The 20,088-nt window shown below is 44.1% G+C and overlaps 1 long non-coding RNA gene across 2 annotated transcripts in view; it reads right to left on the bottom strand.

Moving 5' to 3' along the window:
- The window catches only part of LOC144579934 (uncharacterized), a 59,380-nt gene that overhangs the window by 20,118 nt on the left and 19,174 nt on the right, over window positions 1–20,088 (bottom strand). For both annotated transcript variants that reach the window (XR_013528654.1, XR_013528653.1), the window contains exon 2: window positions 10,426–10,528. This is a non-coding gene — a long non-coding RNA (uncharacterized LOC144579934). The remainder of the gene's footprint in view (window positions 1–10,425; window positions 10,529–20,088) is intronic.

Genomic DNA, 20,088 nt, shown 5'->3' with positions numbered 1-20,088 from the left:
CCAGAAATAAATCCACACATTTACAGTCAATTGATCTTTGGCAAAGACGACAAGAGTACACAATGGAGAAAGGACAGTCTCTTCAAGAAGTGGTATTGAGAAAACTGGATATTTATATATACAAGAATGAAAGTATTTCATTGTCTTACCTTACACACAAATATCAACTCTAAATGGATTAAAGACTTCAGTATAAGACCTGAAACTACAGAACTCCTAGAAGAAAAAAACTGAGGGAAAATTTCCTTGACATTGGCCTGGACAATGATATTTTTGGCTATAACCCCAAAAGTACAGACAACAGAAGAGAAAGTTGACCTTGGGATAGCATTAAGCTAGAAAGCTACACTGCAAAGGAATAGTCAACAGACCGAAGACACAATCTACAGAATGGAAGAAAGTATTTACAAACCATATGTCTGATAAGGGATTGATATTCAAAATGTAACTTAATAACAAAAACACAGCCTGATTTTAAGAACGGCAAAGGGGGACTTGCAGGGAGGTGGGGATGATTTTTGTTTTGTTTTTTTGAGACGGAGTCTCGCTCTTGGGTTCGGGCAATTCTCCTGCCTCAGCCTCCTGAGTAGCTGGGATTACAGGCACACGCCACCATGCCCAGCTAATTTTTTTTTATTTTTAGTAGAGACGGGGTTTCACCATGTTGACCAGGATGGTCCTGATTTCTTGACCTCGTGATCCACCCGCCTCGGCCTCCCAAAGTGCCAGGATTACAGGGTTGAGCCACCGAGCCCGGCCGGGGATGATTAATAGATACAAAAAGTAGTTAGAATAAATGAATAAGACCTATGAGTTGATAGTGCAATACGGTGGTGATCATCAATAATAATTTAGCTATACATTTAAAAATAACAAAGTGTAACTGGATTGTTTGTAACACAAGGATAAATGCTTGAGGGATGGATGCCCCGTTCTCCATCATGTGATTATTACACATTGCATGTCTGTATAAAAACGTCTCATGTACCCTATAAATATATACACCTACTATGTATTCGCAAAAACTAAAAACATTTTTTTAAAGTAGGCAATAAAGAATAAATAATGGGCAAAGGACTTGAATACACATTTCTCAAAAGAAGACAAATGGCCAACGGGTATTTTTTTTCAATGCTCAACAGCAGGAATCATAAAGTAAATGCAAATTAAAACCACGATGAGATATCACCCCACACTTGTTAGCAAGGCTATTACCAAAAACACAAAAATAACACGTGCCGGCAAGGTCGTGAAGAAGGTGGAACCTCTGCACGCTACTGGTAGGAACGTAAATTGGTACAACTCTTACGGAAAACACTTTGGAGGTTCCTCAAAAAACTGAAAATAGAACCACCATATAATCCAACCATCCCATTTCTAAGTATACATCCGAAGACACTGAAGTCAGTATGTCCGAGAGACGTCGGCACTCCCATGCTGGCGGCAGATAGGAAATCAGCCTCGGTGGCCCTCAGCAGAGGAATGGATCAAGAAAAGTGATACATGTACCCAGTGGAGTAAGATTCAGCGTCAAGAAAGAAACTCTGTCCATTGCAACAACACGATAAACCTGGAGGGCATTGTTCGAAGTGAGATAAGCCAAGCACAGAAAGACAACTACAGCACGATCTCGCTGATACGTGCAATCCAAAAACAGCTGAACGCATAGAAGCAGAATAGAGCTGGGCGCAGTGGCTCACAGCTGTAATCCCAGCACGTTGGGAAGCTGAGGCGGGTGCAACACGTGAGGTCAGGAGTTCGAGACCAATGTGACCAACATGGTGAAACCCCATCTCTACTAAATACAAAAAAAAATTAGCCGGCTGTGGTGGTGCACGCCTGTAATCCCAGCTACTTGGGAGGCTGAGGCAGGAGAATCACAGTTGCCAGGGATTTGTGAGGTCAAGGGTGTGTGGGAAATGCAGGGCTGTTGGTCAAAGGGTAATAAATTTGAAGAAGGGGGGAAAAAAAAAAAGGCAGCTGTTTCCAAACGCCATAAGGTTATGTCAACACTGGAGACAGTGAGGGGTGGCAACACCTCACATAGGAAAACCTTACTTAATTCACACAGCAAACCCTTCTTCTCATAGCATTAATATGAAAAGCAATGGCAGAAACCGCAATTACTTTCGCACCAACCTCATACGCTGGATTTTTGCATAATATAGTGTTGTTTCCCAGGGTTGAGCTTCCAGCTTCTCACTCTTTGTGCTATTCCAGTATGTGGTTCTTGATTTATGTGTGAATTAGCACAGTGCTCACAACACGTGCACGTGGCAACTCAGAAGCATTTCCCAATGACTAACAAGCAGTAGGACTCTTACATGTCTACCCACGCAGGACCAGAGGTATTGAGAAAGAAGCATGCTTCTGATTATTGTTATTCACTTTCTGAGACAGTCGCACTGTGTTCCCCAGGCTGGAGTGCAGTGGCACGATCCCAGCTCACACTGCAACCTCCACCTCCCGGGTTCAAGCGCTTCTGCTGCAGCCTCCCCAGTAGCTGGGATTACAGGTGCCCACACCGCCACGCCCAGGTAATTTTTGTATTTTTAGTAGAGACGGGGTTTCGCCATGTTGGCCAGGATGGTCTCGATCTCCTGACCTCATGATCTGCCCACTTTGGCCTCCCAAAGTGCTGGGATTGCAGCCGTGAGCCACCAATGCCAGCCTTCCCTATATTTTTAAATCAATTTCTCCACCTTCTGTGGCAGCGACTCAGGATCCTGGAGAGAGTTGTCCTTTGGGGGCAGGATGCCCTTGACTGAGTCTTCCTGGAGGCTCTCTGACAAGAGGGGCTACAGGGCAGGTCCTGGCTGCGTGGGCGATGTTGTTTTGGGGGGACAGCATTATGCCCAAACAAGGAGGGCGTGACTGTTCAGAATAAGGGGAGGTGGGCCCTTCTGTAGGCTCAGAAGGCTCAGCAGAATCTCACAGTTCTAAATATCTGGGGGAATCTTTTGTCTCAGGGTCCCACTGTTTCCCAGACAGGACCCTGACCTAGACACCTTAGACCCGGAGTGCCTAAGGCCCTCTGGACTTCAGCCGCAGTGACGCCAGGCCTCGAACAGCCCGCTTGCCACAGCACGTGAGAACCTCTCTGTAAGCTACCTGGGGCCCCGGGAATTTCACGCATGGCTTGTAATTGTCAGTTCATCACCCACGGCTTCTTGATAGATTTCCCTAGGATATCAATGACACTTGGCAATAATTGCCTAGTTGTCTGTTACTGTTTTTTCTCTCTTCTTTTTCCTTTCACAGATAAGAACCGTAAATTCTGCACAAAATTAAAAGAAAGCGAACAAGAGGAAGAAGACGGCCGGGCATGGTGGCTCACACCTGTAATCCCAGCACTTTGGGAGGCTGAGGCAGAAGGATTGCTTAGGGCCACAAGTTGGAGACCAGCCTGGGCAATGTAGTGAGACCCCCTTTCTACAAAGAAATAAAAAAACAGTCAGGTGTTGTGGTGCCTGCCTGTAGTCCCAGCTACTCAGGAGGCTGAAGTGGGAAGACTGCTTCAGCCCAAGAGTCCAAGGTTATGGTGAGCTGTGATTGTACCACTGAACTCCAGCCTGGACAACACAGAGAGACCTGACTCAAAAAGGAGGGAGGGAAAGAAAGGGGAAGGAAAGGGAGGGGAAGGGGAGGAAGGAAAGGGAAGGGAAGGGGAGGAAGGAAAGGGAGGGGAAGGGGAGGAAGGAAAGGGAGGGGAAGGGGAGGAAGGAAAGGGAGGGGAAGGGGAGGAAGGAAAGGGAGGGGAAGGGGAGGAAGGAAAAGGAAGGGGAAGGGGAGGAAGGAAAAGGAAGGGAAGGGAAGGGGAGGAAGGAAACGGAAGGGAAGGGGAGGAAGGAAACGGAAGGGAAGGGGAGGAAGGAAAGGGAAGGGAAGGGGAGGAAAGTAGGGGAAGGCGAAGGGGAGGAAGGAAAGGGAGGGGAAGGGGAGGAAGGAAAGGGAGGGGAAGGGGAGGAAGGAAACGGAAGGGAAGGGGAGGAAGGAAACGGAAGGGAAGGGGAGGAAGGAAAGGGAAGGGAAGGGGAGGAAGGAAAGGGAAGGGAAGGGGAGGAAAGAAGGGGAAGGTGAAGGGGAGGGGAGGGGGGAAGATGAGGGGAAGGGAAGAAAAGAAGGAGGGAGAGAAGAAAGGGAGGAAAGGGGGCAGGGAGGGGGAGGGGGAAGGGGAAAGGAAGGGGAAAGACGGAAGGAGGGAAGGGAGAAAGGGAAGGGAGGGGAGGGGAAGGGGGGAAGGAGGAAAGGGAAGGAAGGGGGAGCAGAGGGGAAGGGGTGGAGGGTGGAAGGGGGATGGGAGGGGAAACAGAGGAGAGGAGGAGGGGAGGTGGAGGGAAAGAGAGGAGAGGGAGGGAGGGAAGGAGAGGGAAGAGGGAGGGAGGATGGGAGAAAGAAGAAAGAAAAAGAAAGTAAAGAAGACGGGAAGGAGGGAAGGAGGGGGAGAGGAAAGGAAGGAGGGGGAGGGAGGAAAGGAAGGAAGGGGGAGGGAGGGAAGGAATGAAGAAAGGAAAGAAGGAAAAAGGGAGGGAAAGAGGGAGGAAGAGAGGGAAAGAGGGAGGGAGGGAGGGAAGGAGGGAAGCAAGGAAGGGTGGACCCTTAAAACCTAGACACTGGAGAATGAAGACGCAAATTCTAGAGTTCCAAACTTGGAATAGGGGTTAAGGGGTTTTCCTGGTTTATGGCTTTTAGTCATAGGGAAGTTTTGTTAACAAAAAAATCCAAAAGAAAACCAGTTTTTCTGTTCTTAATTGCTGAGGACAGGACTTGTGTCGTTGACTAGGAGAGAATCCAAGGGAAGGGACTTGGGGCCCTTAGGAGAGGAGGTGGTGGTCCCAGGAGTCACTGCTTCTGGGGAGAAAGGGGAAGCAAGAGAGGGAGGTGTCCCTTGGAGACATGGTGGCAAAGGAAAAAATGAAACAGGAAGTGAAATGAAAGGTCCACAGAAACAAAAGCAAATCACAGAATCAGAGACCACAAAACCCTTCCCTCTGCAAAAGAGCACTGCTATTTTTAAAAGTGAATTTTATCAACAGAAGAGCATTTTTTGAACCAAGAAACAGTCGCCATTCCAAACCTTCACCCGTTTGCACACCGTTACTGCATTGTTACAAATACAGCAGCAGATCCCACGGCACGCAGGTGGCTGGAAGGAGTAAACCAAAGCAAGAAATGAAACATTTCAGCTGCTGCAAAAATACCCCCCAAAATTGTCTAGAGGGCCAGGCCCAGTGACTCATACCCACAATCCCAGCACTTTGGGAGGCTGAGGAAGGCACATCGCCTGAGGTCAAGAGTTTGAGACCAGCCTGACCAATATGGTGAAACCCTGTCTCTACTAAAAATACAAAAATTAGCTGGGTGTTTCCTGTTTACCCAGGAAATTCAAATGGATTTAGGAGCTCTGTGTTAGGGTGTTATTATCACCTCCATCACACAGGAAATTATGAGGGTTTTAGGGGCTCTGTGTCAGAACCAGAGGCGGAGATTAAATATATATATTCATTATGCCACACGTGGTGAAGCATCGTGCTGTATGTAGGTTACTCTCAAATGGTAAAGTAAAAAAGTCAGTGTGTGTACACACAAATTCACAGAGAGACAAAAGGCTAATGTCTCAAAATCTTAATGAGTGACAAGTGTAGGTGAAGGTTATATGGGTGAATTAGATTATTCCTACAAATATGTCACAAGAAGTTTCTGCAATGAAATTCTTCCAAGAGACTACAAGCATCCCACGACAGGATCAACCGAGCGGACTGTGTTTTGCCAACACTAATTAAATCGACAGCACTCCCAGGTGAGAGTAGTTGCAAAAGAGACTGGCGGAGAACAAATCCCCAATATCGGGAAAGGAAAGAGGTACTCCAGATAATAAAAGGATCCGATATTTGCTTTTTTTGCATATTTGACAATGTAGATGAAATGGACAGATGTGAGACTCAGCTTGGCAACTCCTATTTAAAAAAAAAAGAAAGAAAACAGCCCATTGGGATTTTGATTGACATTTCATTGAATCTATAAATTTATTTACAGAGAACTGACATCTTTACAATGTCGAGCTTTTTATTATGATGATTTTTAAGACAAAGTCTCACTCTGTTGCCCTGGCTGGAGTGCAGTGGTGCGATCATGGCTCACTGCAGCCTCAACTTCCTGGGCTCAGGTGATTCTCTCATTCTGACCTCCTGAGAAGCTGAAACCATGGGTGCATGCTACGATGCATGGCTTATATTTTGTATTCTTTTGCAGAGATGGGGTCTTGCTATGTTGCCCAGGCTGGTCTTGAACTCCTGGGCTCAAGCAATCCTTCCACCTCGGCTTCCCAAAGTGCTGGGATTGCAGGCATGAGTTACCATGCGCAGCCTGTGTGGAGCTGTTTAATTGAATAACAAGGTATTCTTTTATTTAGGTTTCCTGTGATATTTCTCAATGAGATTATAGAGTTTTCCTAGTAGAATTCTTGCACACAATTGCCTGACATGTTATAAGGTCCAGAGTTGAGATTTCAGCAAGGGATCCAATAAACAGAAGGTCCCTAGAGCCAAAACACATAGTCTGGAGATACAGGAGCACGTGTCTCACCAATTAGTCTTCTGAACAACATGCCTTTGTTTGTTTGTTTTATTTGAGGTGGGGTCTTGCTGTGTTGCCCAGGCTGGGGAACAGTGGTGCAATCGTAGCTCACTGCAGCCTCAAACTCCTGGGCTCAAGTGATCCTCCCACCCCAGCCTCGTGAGTAGCTGGGACCACAGGCACACACCACTATGCCCATCTTATCTTTAAAAATTTTTGTGTAGAGATGAGGGTCTCACTGTGTTGCCCAGGCTGGTCTTGAATGCCTGGCTTCAAGCAGTCCTCCCACCTTGGCCTCCCGAAGTACTGGGAATATAGGCATGAGCCACCACTCCTGGCCTAACACGGTTATTATCTGCATGTTTAAGGCAGAGGACAAGTGGGCCAGATGGGACCATAAAGTGTTCCAAAGGGCAAGCGATTCAGGGCATTAATGCTGTCATCATAGAAGTAGCATGATCCATACTACATTAATAGCCCACCAGTGAAAGTCAAAACCTTAAAGCCTTTACAATACAATGTAGGATAGGGTTTCTTAGCCTTGGTACTACTGACATTTTGGGCCAGACAGTCCTGTTTTTGTGGCAGGCTCTCCCGTGCATTGTAGGACGTCTAGCAGCATAACCGGCCACGAGATGTCTACCTGTTACTCTAGATGTCAGTAACAACCGGTTTTGACAAACACAGATGTTTCCAGACATTGCCAAAGGTACCCTAAGGCAAATGTTACCCCTAGTTGAGAACCGCTGACAAACAAGACTGTCTTCACGGTTTCCGTGTAGGAGGAAAATATTTATGTCACAGATATCCATAAAGGAAAAGATTGTTAAAGTCGGTACTATTGAAATTAATAACGTCTTCCAGCAATCTATATAAAAGGAATATATTGTGACCAAATAGAGCTTGTGTCTAGAATGCAAGGCTCGATCAACATTTACGGTAAATCAGTATTACTCATCAAACCAACTGACTTGAGAAGGAAAACCACATTATCATCTCAACGGATTTTAAACCATTGATGAAATTCAGCATCCATTCATGATAAAAAAAAATGCCCTCCAGACTAGGAATAGAAGGCAACTTTCTCAATAGAGGTTTTCTACAAAGAAACAAAGTTTTTAAAAACAGCATCATATATAACGGTGACAATGGAATAGTTTTCCCTTCAGATGAGGAACAAATCAAAGATGGCCACCCTTACTACAGCTGTTTAACGCCATTACTGGAGCTTCTAGCCAGAACAATAAGGCAAGGAAAAGAGAAAGTTACACAGATTGAAAAAGAGAGGCCGGGCGCGGTGGCTCAAGCCTGTAATCCCAGCACTTTGGGAGGCCGAGGCGGGTGGATCACGAGGTCAACAGATCGAGACCATCTTGGTCAACATGGTGAAACCCCGTCTCTACTAAAATTACAAAAAAACAATTAGCTGGGCATGGTGGCGCGTGCCTGTAATCCCAGCTACTCAGGAGGCTGAGGCAGGAGAATTGCCTGAACCCAGAAGGCAGAGGTTGCGGTGAGCCGAGATCTCACCATTGCACTCCAGCCTGGGTAACAAGAGCGAAACTCGGTCTCAAAAAAAAAAAAAAAAGAAAAAAAGAAAAAGAGAAAATAAGTCTTTACTGACATGTCACAATGTCACATGATTATGTAGAATGGTTCAAAAATCAATCTGCAAAATATGCTACTAAAAGTGAGTTTATTTCTGTATACTAGCAATGAACAACCACAAATAAACATGTTTTTAAATACTATTTGCTGGGCCAGGTGCGGTGGCTCATGCCTGTAACCCCAGCACTTTGGGAGGCTGAGACGGGCAGATAAACTGAGATCAGGAGTTCGAGACCAGCCTGACCAACATGGAGAAACCCCGTCTCTACTAAAAATACAAAATTAGCCAGGCGCGGTGGCTCACGCCTGTAATCCCAGCACTTTGGGAGGCCGAGGCAGGTGGATCACGAGGTCAAGAGATGGAGACCATCTTGGTCAACATGGTGAAACCCCGTCTCTACTAAAAAAAAAAAAAAAAAATACAAAAAATTAGCTGGGCATGGTGGCACATGCCTGTAATCCCAGCTACTCGGGAGGCTGAGGCAGGAGAATTGCCTGAACCCAGGAGGCGGAGGTTGCGGTGAGCCGAGATCGCACCATTGCACTCCAGCCTGGGTAACAAGAGCGAAACTCCGTCTCAAAAAAAAAAACAACCTTATTTACCCATAATTACTTTAAATGTAAATGGATTTAACTCTATCAACAGGAAATCATGAAGAAATAGAACATTTGAACAATAATGAATAAGACATTGAACCCATAATCAAAAACTTCCCAGGATAAGATGGCTTCCGTAGAGAATTCTACCAAATATTTAAGGAAGGATTAATGCCAATCCTTCTCATTCTTAAAAAAAATGAAATGTAAAGAACACCTTCAATCTCATTTTATGAGGTCAGCATTACCCTGATATCAAAGACAGACAAGAACAATTAAAAAAAATAAAATTATAGGTCAATATCCCTGATGAGGGATAAATCCTCAGATTTGAGGATTTATTTATTTTTATTTTATTTTATTTATTTGCATCTCAGATATTGAGATGCAAAGATCCTCAAGAAAATACTAGTAAGTTGAATCCAACCGCCCACCAAAAAGATAATTCACCATAATCAAGTACAATTTATTCCTGGGATTCAAGGATGCTTCCACATATGCAAATCTATAAATGGGATATGCCATATTAACAGAATGAAAGACAAAAACCATCTGATCATCTCAAAAGATGCAGAAACAATTTGACAAAATTCAACATCGCTTCATGATAAAAATTCTCAACAAATTAGGCATAGGAGAAATGTACCTCAAATAAAGTTCATATATGACAAACCCACAGCTAACATCATTCTCAACAGTGAAAAGTTAAAAGCTTTTCTTATCATATCAGGGACAAGACAAGAGTGCCGTATCTCACCACTTCTACTCGACATAGTATTGGAAGTCTTAGCTGGATTAATTTGTAAGGAAAAGAAATAAAAGCCACCCAAGCTAGAAAAAATGAAGTTAAATTTTCTCTGAATATGTGTATATATTCAGAGATTAGAATATATCAGAAAATGTATTTCTTTGGAAACATATATATTTGGATATATATATATTTTTATGTGTGTGTGTGTGTGTGTGTGTGTTTTCTTTGTACATGTATTTCCAAAGAAAGTACTGGATAACCTAGAAGAAATAGATTCCCAGAAACACACAACTTACCAATATTAAATAGTGAAGAAATAGAAAATGTGAACCAACACAACAATGAATGAAGAGATTGAAACCATTACTAAAAACTTCTCAGGACAAGATCGCATCACTAGAGTTCTACCAAATATTTAAAGAAGAATTAATGCCAATCCTCTTCACTCCTGCACCTACAGACCATACCGCACACCAAGTAGTATTCCTTGTTGTATATATATAGGTACATGCCCTTATGTTTATCGCGGCGGTATTCCTAAGAGCAGAGTCATGGAATCAACCTAAGTGGTCATCAACACAGGACTGGACAAAGACCATATATGTGTTTCTCTGACGATTATGATGTTGGACATTTTTTTCACGTTTGTTAGCTACCTGCTTGTCTTCATTTGAAAAACAAAATACGCAGCCATCAAAAAGAATAAAATCATATCTTTTACATCAACATCGTCCCAACTGAAATAACTCATAAACAGAAAATCAAACGCTCTGTCCTCTCACTTACCAGTGGGAGCTAAACAATGGGTACATATGGACATGTGGAGGGAAGAACTGATGCTAGAAACTCCAGAGAATGGGAAAATGGGAGGGGAGTGAGGGTTGAAAACTTACCTGCTGGGTGCAATGCTCACAATTGGGGTGACGGGTGCGCTGAAAGCCTAGACTTCACCACTTCACAATAATGCACGTAAGAAAGCTGCGGGCACTTGTCCCCCTACAAATAAAAATTAAAAATTAAAGAAAATAAAATCAGTAGGGTTTCTCTACACTAACAATGAACTGTCCAAAAAAAAAAAAAATTAAGAAAATCCCACTTAAAATAGCATGAAAAAGAACAAAACACTTTGAAATAAATTTTGCCGGGGGTAAAAAATCTATACACTGAAAACTATAAAACATTGATGAAAGAAATGAAATATGCAAATAACTGAAAAGATACCTTGCGTGTGTGGATTGGAAGAGCTAAAACCATCAAGGCTGGGGGCAGTGGCTCACACCTGTAATCCCAGCACTTTGGGAGGCCAAGGTGGGCAGATCACCTGAGGTCAGGAGTTTGAGACCAGCCTGCCAACATGGTGAAACCGCACCTCTACTAAAAATAAGAAAAATAGCTGGGCGTGGTGGCACATAACCATAGTCCCATGTACTTGGGAGGCTGAGGTGGGAAAATCACTTGAACCTGGGAGGCAGAGGTTGCAGTGAGCCAGGTTTGTGCCACTGCACTCTAGCCTGGATGACAGGGCAAGACTCTGTCTCAAAAAAACAAAACAAATGAAAAACTAATACTGTCAAAATGTTCATACTACCCAAAGGAACATACAGGTTCAATGCAATCCTTATTAAAATTCTAATGGAATTTTTTAAATGAAGATAGAAATAACAATTCTTGAAAATATATGGAACCACAGTAGACCCCAAGTAGACAAAGGAAGCTTGAGAAAGAAGAACAAAGTTAAAGATATGACATGCTCCAATTTCAAATTATATTATAAACCTTTAGTAATCAAAACAGTATGGTATTTGCATAAAAATACACACTTAGAACAATGGAACATGAGAGATGGCTAGACATGGTGGCTCATGCTTATAATCCCAGCACTTTGGGAGGCTGATGAGGGTGCATCATTTGAGTGCAGGAGTTTGAGATCAGCCTAAGTAACATGGCAAAACCCTGTCTCTACAAAGAAAATTCAAAAATTAGCTGGATGTAGTGGTGTATGCCTATAGTTCCAGCTACTTGTGAAGCTGAGGTTGGGGGATCACTTAAACTCAGGAGGTGGAGGTTGTAGTGAGTTGAGATTGTGGCACCACTGCACTCCAGCCTGAGTGACAGATGGAGACCCTATCTCAAAAGGAGAGAGAGAGAGCAAGAGAGAGCGAGAGAGAGAGCACATGTGCAAGAGCATGAGGAAATAAATCCACAGGTATGCAGTCATCTAAGCTTTGGGGAGGGTGCCAAGATATCCAATGGGGAAAGGATAGTCTCTTTTATAAATGGCATTGGAAAAACTCGATATTCAGATGCAAAAGGATAAAACTGGATCACTGTCTTACGCCACAGACAAAAATTAACTCTAAATTGATTAAAGGCTTAAATGCAAGACTTGAAACCATAAAACTCCTAGAAGAAAATATGGGGAAAAAGCTTCTTGACATTAGCCTTGGCGAGGATTGTTTTGGATTTGATGCCAAAAGCATAGACAACAAAAATGAAAATAGACAAATGTGACTGCATGAAACTAAAAAGCTTCTGCCCAGCAAAGGAAGCAGTCAACCAAGTGAAAAGCCAACCTACGGAACAGGAGACAGTTTCTGCAAACCACACAGCTGACAAGGGATCAATATCCAAAACATGGTAATATAAGGAACTCATACAACTCAATAGCAAAATACTGAATAACCTGATCCGAAAGTGGGCAAAAGCTCTGAATATACATTGTTCCAAAGAGGCATTGAAATATCCAGCAGATGTATGAGAAGGTGCTCAACACCGTTAATCATCAGGGAAAGGCAAACAAAACCACAGTGAGATAACACTTCGCACCTATTAGCATGGCTATCATTGGCCAGGCATGGTGGCTCATGCCTGTAATCCCTGCACTTTGGGAGGCTGAGGCAGGTGGGTCACCTGAGATCAGGAGTTTGAGCCCAGCCTGGCCAATATGAAGAAACCCCGTCTCTACCAAAAATTACAAAAATTTGGCTGGGTGTGGTGGTAGGTGCTTGTAATCCCAGCTACTCGGGGGGGCTGAGGCAGGAGAATCTCTTGAAGCCAGGAGGCAGAGGTTGCAGTGAGCCAAGATCGTGCCACTGCACTCCAGCCTGGGCAACAAGAGCAAAACTCTGTCACACACAAAAAAAGAAGAAGATGGCTATTACCAAAAAGATAAGCGGTAACAAGCATCTCTTGGGGTGAGAGGTGTGGAGAAAAGGCTACCCTTGTGTACTTGTTTGTAGGAATGTAAATTAGTGCAGCCATCATGGAAAACAGAATGGAAGTTCAGAACTACCATATGATCCAGCAAGCCTACTTCCAGGTATGTATCCAAAGGGAAGGAGTCGGTATCTGGAAGATGTATCTGAACTATGCTCATTACTGCATTCTTCACAATTGCCAAGATATGAAAACAATCTTAGTGTCTGTCAGTAGATGGACAGACAGAGGAAATGTGGCTCATATACACAATGGAACAGTGTCCAGCCTTTAAAAAGGAAATCCTGGAATGTGCAACATGGATAAACCTAGAGAAATGGAGCCAGACACAGTATGGCTTGATCCATACTGCATAATCTCACTTTTATGTAGAATGGAAAAAGTAGAATGTGTAGAAGAAGAGAGTGGAATGGTGTTCTTGGGGCCTGGGGGTGGGGAAATGCGGAGATATTGATCAAAAGGTACAAGCTTTCGGTTATAAGATAAATAAGTTATGGGAGTTTAATATACAACATAATGGCTATAATTGTGTTTTTAAAATTTGATCGGAGAGTGGATTTTAAGTGTTCCTACCCTCTCCCCCACATTAAGGGCTACTATAAATGGGGATGGATGTATTGATTAATTTGATTGTGGCATTCATTTTGCAATATATACATACATCTAATTGCACACCTTGACTATATACAGTTTTGTTTGTTTTGTTTTTGAGATGGAGTCTTGCTCTGTTGCCAGGCTGGAGTGCAGTGGCGTGATATCGGCTGACTGCAGCCTCCGCCTCCTTGTTTCAAGTGATTCTCCTGCCTCAGCCTTCTGAGTAGCTGGGACTACAGGCATGTGCCACCATGCCCAGTTAATTTTTGTATTCTTAATAGAGATGGGGTTTCACCATATTGGCCAGGATGGTCTCGATCTCTTGACCTGGTGATCCACCAGCCTCGGCCTCCCAAAGTGCTGGGATTACAGGCGTGAGCCACTGCACATACTACATACAGTTTTATTTGTCAAGTATATCTCAACATGTCTGGAAAATAAAAGCACCTTTTGCAATAGCATCAAAAAATAAAAAAAAAGTGCAAACTTTACAAAATGCTGGTGAAATATCAGAAAGACCTAACTGGAGAGATATCCTGTGTTCATGGACTAGAAGAGTCAACATGAAGACATCAGTTCCCCCCAAACAGGTCTAAAGATTCAATGTAATTCCAATCAAAATTCCAGAAGATATTTTTTGCAGAAATTGAGAAACAAATTCTACAATTTATGGGGAAAGACAAAGGAGCTAGAACAGTCAAATTGAAAAACCAAAACAGCTGGGAAGATTCACACTCCTGATCCCGAGTTACTCTAAAGCTACAAGAATCAAGACTGTATAATGGTGAAAAGAGAGATACATGGCCCAATGGGACAGAACAGGCTCCAAAAATAGACTCATAGATGGTCGGTTGATTTTTGACAAAGGTCCAAAGGCAGTCCAACAAAGATAGGACTTCTTAGACTCAACACTAAGAGCACAATCCATAAGAAATCAATTAGTAAATAGTACTTTATTAAGAAAACCAAACTTCCGCTTTTTGAAAGATACCACTAAGAGTCTAAAACAACAGGCCATATACAGGAGAAAATTTTTGGAAAACGTATAACCAATGGAGGGTGCATCAGAACGTATAAAGAAGTCTCAAAATTCAGAAATAAGAAAAATTCAACTAAAAAGTGGACCAAATATTTAAGCAGCCATTTCAAATCATATATATGTCTAGCAAAGACAGACACTGGTCATTAGGAAAATGTAAATGAAAGTGACAGTCACTGTGTATGCCAAGTGCCAGCGGGGGCGTGAAGCAACTGGCTCTCTCTTACGCTGCTGTGGGTTCAGCCACTCTGGAAACGGTTTGGCCATTTCTTAGAGAGTTAGACATGGGTCGGGTGCAGTGGCTTACACCTGTAATCCCAGCACTTTGGGAGGCTGAGCTGGGTGGATCATGAGATGGAGATCGAGACCATTCTGGCTAACATGGTGAAAACTTCATCTCTACTAAAACTGCAAAAATTAGCTGGGCATGCTTGCACGTGGCGTCAGTCCCAGCTACTCAGGAGGCCGAGGCAGGAGAATTGCTCAAACCCAGGAGATGGAGGTTCCAGTGAGCCAAGCATGTGCCACTGTACTCCAGCAATGTTAAACATGCACTCACCATATAATCCAGCCATTCCACTCCTTAAAGTAAAATTTAAGGTTGCACAAAAGCCTCTAAACAAGTGCTCATAGAGGTTTTATCCGAAATCAGCCAAAAACCTGGAAAACAACCCACATGCCCATGAACAGGTGAGGGGACAATCGGTGGTGCGTCCCACAGAATGGAACAGTACTCAGCAATGAAGACTGGATGATTGACACATGCAGCGTTAAGAAATCTCAAATGCATGATGCTAAGTGAAGGAAGCCAGACTCAAAAGCCTTCACATAGTGTGTGTCCATTTATGTGGAATCCAGAACAGGGCAAAAATGTCCTTGACAGACACAAACCAGTGGTGGCCCGGGGCTGCGGATCAGGAGAGCTGGCTATAAATGAGTAACGAGGGAATTTTGGGGTGTGGGGCAAGCCTGCATTTTGATTGTGGTGGTATTTATGCCACTAGGTATATTTGTCAAAACGCACAGACTTAGTTACTAAAAAAGGTGAATTTTAGCAGAAAAATTAAAAATTAACTCCTGTTCATTAAAAGACAAGCCTCAAAGATCTCTGCTCTGTGTAACCAAGGAAGGAGAGATATCTAGAATGCATAAAACGTTTTACCAGTTAAAAGCTGAAGAGTAAAATGGGCAAGAACTTGAACAATCGCCTTCCAGAGAGACAGAAAGATCCATTAAATATGAAATAGGGGGAAAAATCACCTCAAAATGACTTAGAAATTTAAATGTAAAACCCGACACTATGAAACTCCTAGAAAAAAAAGGTGGGGGACAGTCTCCAAGACATTGATTTGGGCAAAGGTTTCTTGGAAATGGCCCCAAAAACACAAGTAACAAAGCAAAAATCAACAAAAGGGGTTGCATTAAACAAAAAAGCACCTGCACAGCAAGAAAACCAAAAACCAAAAACCAAACAACAGACCCACAAAACAAACAGTAGAGGGAAAAACAACCACAGACTGGGAGAAAATATTTATAAACTACACATTTGATAAAAAATTAACACCCAAAATACATAAGGGGCTCAAATAACTCAATAGCAAAAAAAGAACTCCATTAAAAAACGGGAAAGGACCCGAATAGACATTGTCTTTTAATGCCAGCACTTTGGAAGGCTCGGGCAGGCAGATCACGTGAGGTCAGGAACTCAAGATCAGCCTGGTCAACATGGGGAAGCTCTGTCTCTACTAAAAATACAAAAAATTAGCCAGGTGTAGTGGTGGGTACCTGTAATCCCAGCTACTTGGGAGGCTGAGGCAGGAGAAGCCCTTGAACCCAGGAGAGGCGGAGGTTGCAGTGAGCTGAGATCATGCACTGAACTCCAGCCTGGGTGATTGAGTGACACTCTGTCTCAAAAGACAAGAACACAAAAGAAAACGCAGTGTACTTACTCCCGCAAGAATGGCCATTTTCAAAGATTAAAAAAAGAACAGCTGTTGGTGTGGATGCGGTGAGAAGGGAGCACTTCTGCACTGCTGGTGGGAATGTAGACTAGCATGACCACTATGGAAACAGTGTGGAGAATCCTTAACGAACTAAAAGCAGGCCGGGCACGGTGGCTCACGCCTGTAATCCCAGCACTTTGGGAGGCCGAGGCGGGTGGATCACGAGGTCAAGAGATCGAGACCATCCTGGTCAACATGGTGAAACCCCGTCTCTACTAAAAATACAAAAATTAGCTGGACATGGTGGCGCGTGCCTGTAATCCCAGCTACTCGGGAGGCTGAGGCAGGAGAATTGCCTGAACCCAGGAGGCGGAGGTTGCGGTGAGCCGAGATCGCGCCATTGCACTCCAGCCTGGGTAACAAGAGTGAAACTCCGTCTCAAAAAAAAAAAAAAAAAAAGAACTAAAAGCAGAACTACCATTTTATCCAGCAATACCACTACTGGGCATCCACCCAGACGAAAAGCCATCATAGGAAAAAGATACTCACACGCGCATGTTTACAGCAGCACAATTTGCAAAAATGCAAAAATGTGGAACCAGCCCGAAGGCTCATCAATCAGTAGGTGGATGAAGACACTGTGGTACATATATATGATGGAATACTACTCCGCCATAAAAAGGAATGAATGAATGGCACTCACAGCAGCCTGGATGGGACTGGAGATTATTATTCTAAGTGAACTCCGCCATAAAAAGGAATGAATGAATGGCACTCACAGCAGCCTGGATGGGACTGGAGATTATTATTCTAAGTGAAGTAACTCAGGAATGGAAAACCAAGCATCTTATGTTCTCACTCATACATGGGAGCTGAGCTGTGAGGATGCAGAGGCAGAAGAATGACACAATGGACCCTGGGACTCAGGGGGGAAGAGTGGGAGGGACGTAAGGGACAAAAGACTACCAATTGGGTGCAGTATCCAGTGCTCAGTGATGGGTGCTCCCAAATCTCACACATCACCACTAACAGCTGACTCATGTAACCAGATGCCACCTGCTTCCCAAGAACCTATGGAAATATTTTTTTCTTAAAAAGAAATGTGGTATATATACACAATGTAATACCATTCAGCCTTTAAAAAGAAGGAAATTCTCATTTGCGACAACATGGATAAACCTGAAAAACTTGCTAAATGCAATAAGCCATGCACGGAAAGAGAAATACTGCATGAGCTCACTTATATGTGGACTCTAAAAAAGTCAAATTCATAGAAGCAGAGAGTAAAATGATGGTTATCAGAGACTGGGAATGGGGGTGGGTGGCGTCTTAGTGCGTTTTGGTTTGCTATAAAGGAATACCTGGGGATGGGTCAATTATAAAGAAAAGAGGTTTATTTGGCTCACGGTTTCCTGCAGGCTGTACGGGAAGCGTGGAGCCAACATCTGCTTCTGGTGAGCCCTCAGGAAGCTTCCACTCATGGCAGAAGGCAAAGTGAAGCTGGCCCCACATTGCAAGATAGGGAGCAGGGCAGAGGAGAGGAGGTGCTAAGCCCTTCTCAACAATTAGCTCTGTGTGAGCTAACGGAACGGGCACTCGCTCTTTACCACGAGGGCGAGGGTGGGACCAAGCCATGCATGAGGGATCTGTCCCATGACCCAAACACCTCCCACCAGCCCCACCTCCAACATGGAGACCACATTTCAACATGAGATTAGGAGGGGACAAACATTCAAACAGTATCAGATGGGGAAAAGGCAGACGTTGATCAAAGGGTACAAATGTCAGTTAGACAGGAGCATGCTTTAGTGATCTTTTGCACGGCATGGTGACTGTAATAAATAGGAAAGCACCGTGTATTTCCAAAGACATGAAATGGCACAAGCTTCATTAGTCAACAGAAAAATGCACACCCACCCGACGGACAAATTAAAACATGACGGTAACGAGAAATTGGGCCGGGCGCGGTGGCTCACGCCTGTGATCCCAGCACTTTGGGAAGACGAGGCGGGTGGATCACTTGAGGTCAGGCATTCGAGATCAGCCTAGCTAACACGATGAAACCCCGTCTCTACTAAAAATACAAAAATTAGCCAGGCATGGTGGCAGGGGCCTGTAATCCCAGCTACTCAAGGGGTTGAGGCCGGAGAATCGCTTGAACCTGGGGGGCAGGGGTGGCAGTGAGCTGAGATCACTCCACTGCGCTCCAGCCTGGGCGATAGAGAGAGATTACATTAAAAAAAAAGAACTGGTTGATTTGATCACTGTGGGATTGGGAATCAGTTCGGCTTTAGCTAGGATAAAGACCTGCTTTCCCTATCAGCCAGCAACTCCACTCCTACGTTCATATCCTGGGGATCAGCATGGAGGCCACTTGGCCCACAATGGGCAGAGCAGCAGCATCAGGAATAGTCTCAAACTGCAAACGACCCATGAATCCATCCACAGTAGAGTTTTGGGGGATGATGAACAAATGATAGAATATTACGCAGCAACGAAAAGGATTGAACCTGACCGTGTGCAGCCACATCGACTAATCCTAGGAAAATCGTGTTTAGTGAAAGAGACAAGACGTAGAAAGTTCCTTAGTATTATATACAGAAATTCCAAAAACAGTGGTTGGGCACGGTCGTTCATGCCTGTAATCCCAGCACTTTAGGAGACTGAGGTGGGCGGATCACCTGAGGTCAGGAGTTCGAGACCAGCCTGGGCAACATGGTGAAACCGCGTCTCTACTAAAAATACAAAAATTAGCCGGGTGTGGTGGTGCATGCCTGTAATCCCAGCTACTCTGGAGGCTGAGGCAGGAGAAGCGCTTGAACCCGGAGGTTGCAGTGAGCCGAGATCGCACCACTGCAGTCCAGCCTGGGTGGCACAGATGACACTGTCTCAAAAAAAAAAAGGAAAAAGAAAAAGAAAAAAAAGAAAAAAAAAGTCTTCTCTCTCGTCACGTGACACACCTGCTCCCCCTTCGCCTTTCACCCTGAGTAAAAACTTCCTCCCCAGAAGCTGAGCAGGTGCTGGCACCGTGTCAGTACAGTCTGCAGACCCGTGAGCCAAAGAAACCTTTTCTTTATAAGTTACCCAGGCTCAGGTACTCCTCCAAAGCAATGCGAAATGCACGTAAATGCCTGCCTTCCCCAACACCTTTCCTTGATCACAGTGCCACTAAATATACTATATATTTTGTGTAACAACATCTTCATCATGGGGCTCACTCTGTTGCCAGGCTGGAGTGCAGTGGCACAATCTCAGCTCACCGCAACCTCTGCCTCCCGGGTTCAAGTGATTCTCCTGATTCTCCTGCATTCTTCAGCCTCCAAAGTTGCTGGGATTACAGGCACCCACCACCACGTCTGGCTAATTTTTGTATTTTTTGTAGAGACAGGACAGGCTGGTCTCAAGCTCCTGGGCTCAAGCGATTCTCCCGCCTCAGCCTCTCAAAGTGCTGAGATTGCAGGCGTGAGCCTCCGCACCCAGTCTCAATAAGAATCTTTAAAATGAAATTTACGTAACATAAATGAACCAATTAAAAGCGTACAGTTCAGTGGCATTCAGTACATTCACCACCTCGTGCAGCCGCCACCTCTGTTGGTTCCAAAATATCCCATCACCCTAAAAGGAGACCCTGTCCCCATTAAGCAGTCACTGCCAACCTCCTCTCTCTCCAGCCCCAGCAACCACTAGTCTGCTTTGAATCTATATCGGTTTGCCAATTCTGGATATTTCATATAAATATTATATATTTCACAGATAATATGTGA

Source organism: Callithrix jacchus, chromosome 2 (assembly GCF_049354715.1).
Source record: "Callithrix jacchus isolate 240 chromosome 2, calJac240_pri, whole genome shotgun sequence".
Lineage (NCBI taxonomy): Eukaryota > Metazoa > Chordata > Mammalia > Primates > Cebidae > Callithrix > Callithrix jacchus.
This window is presented reverse-complemented; position numbering and strand designations above follow the sequence as displayed.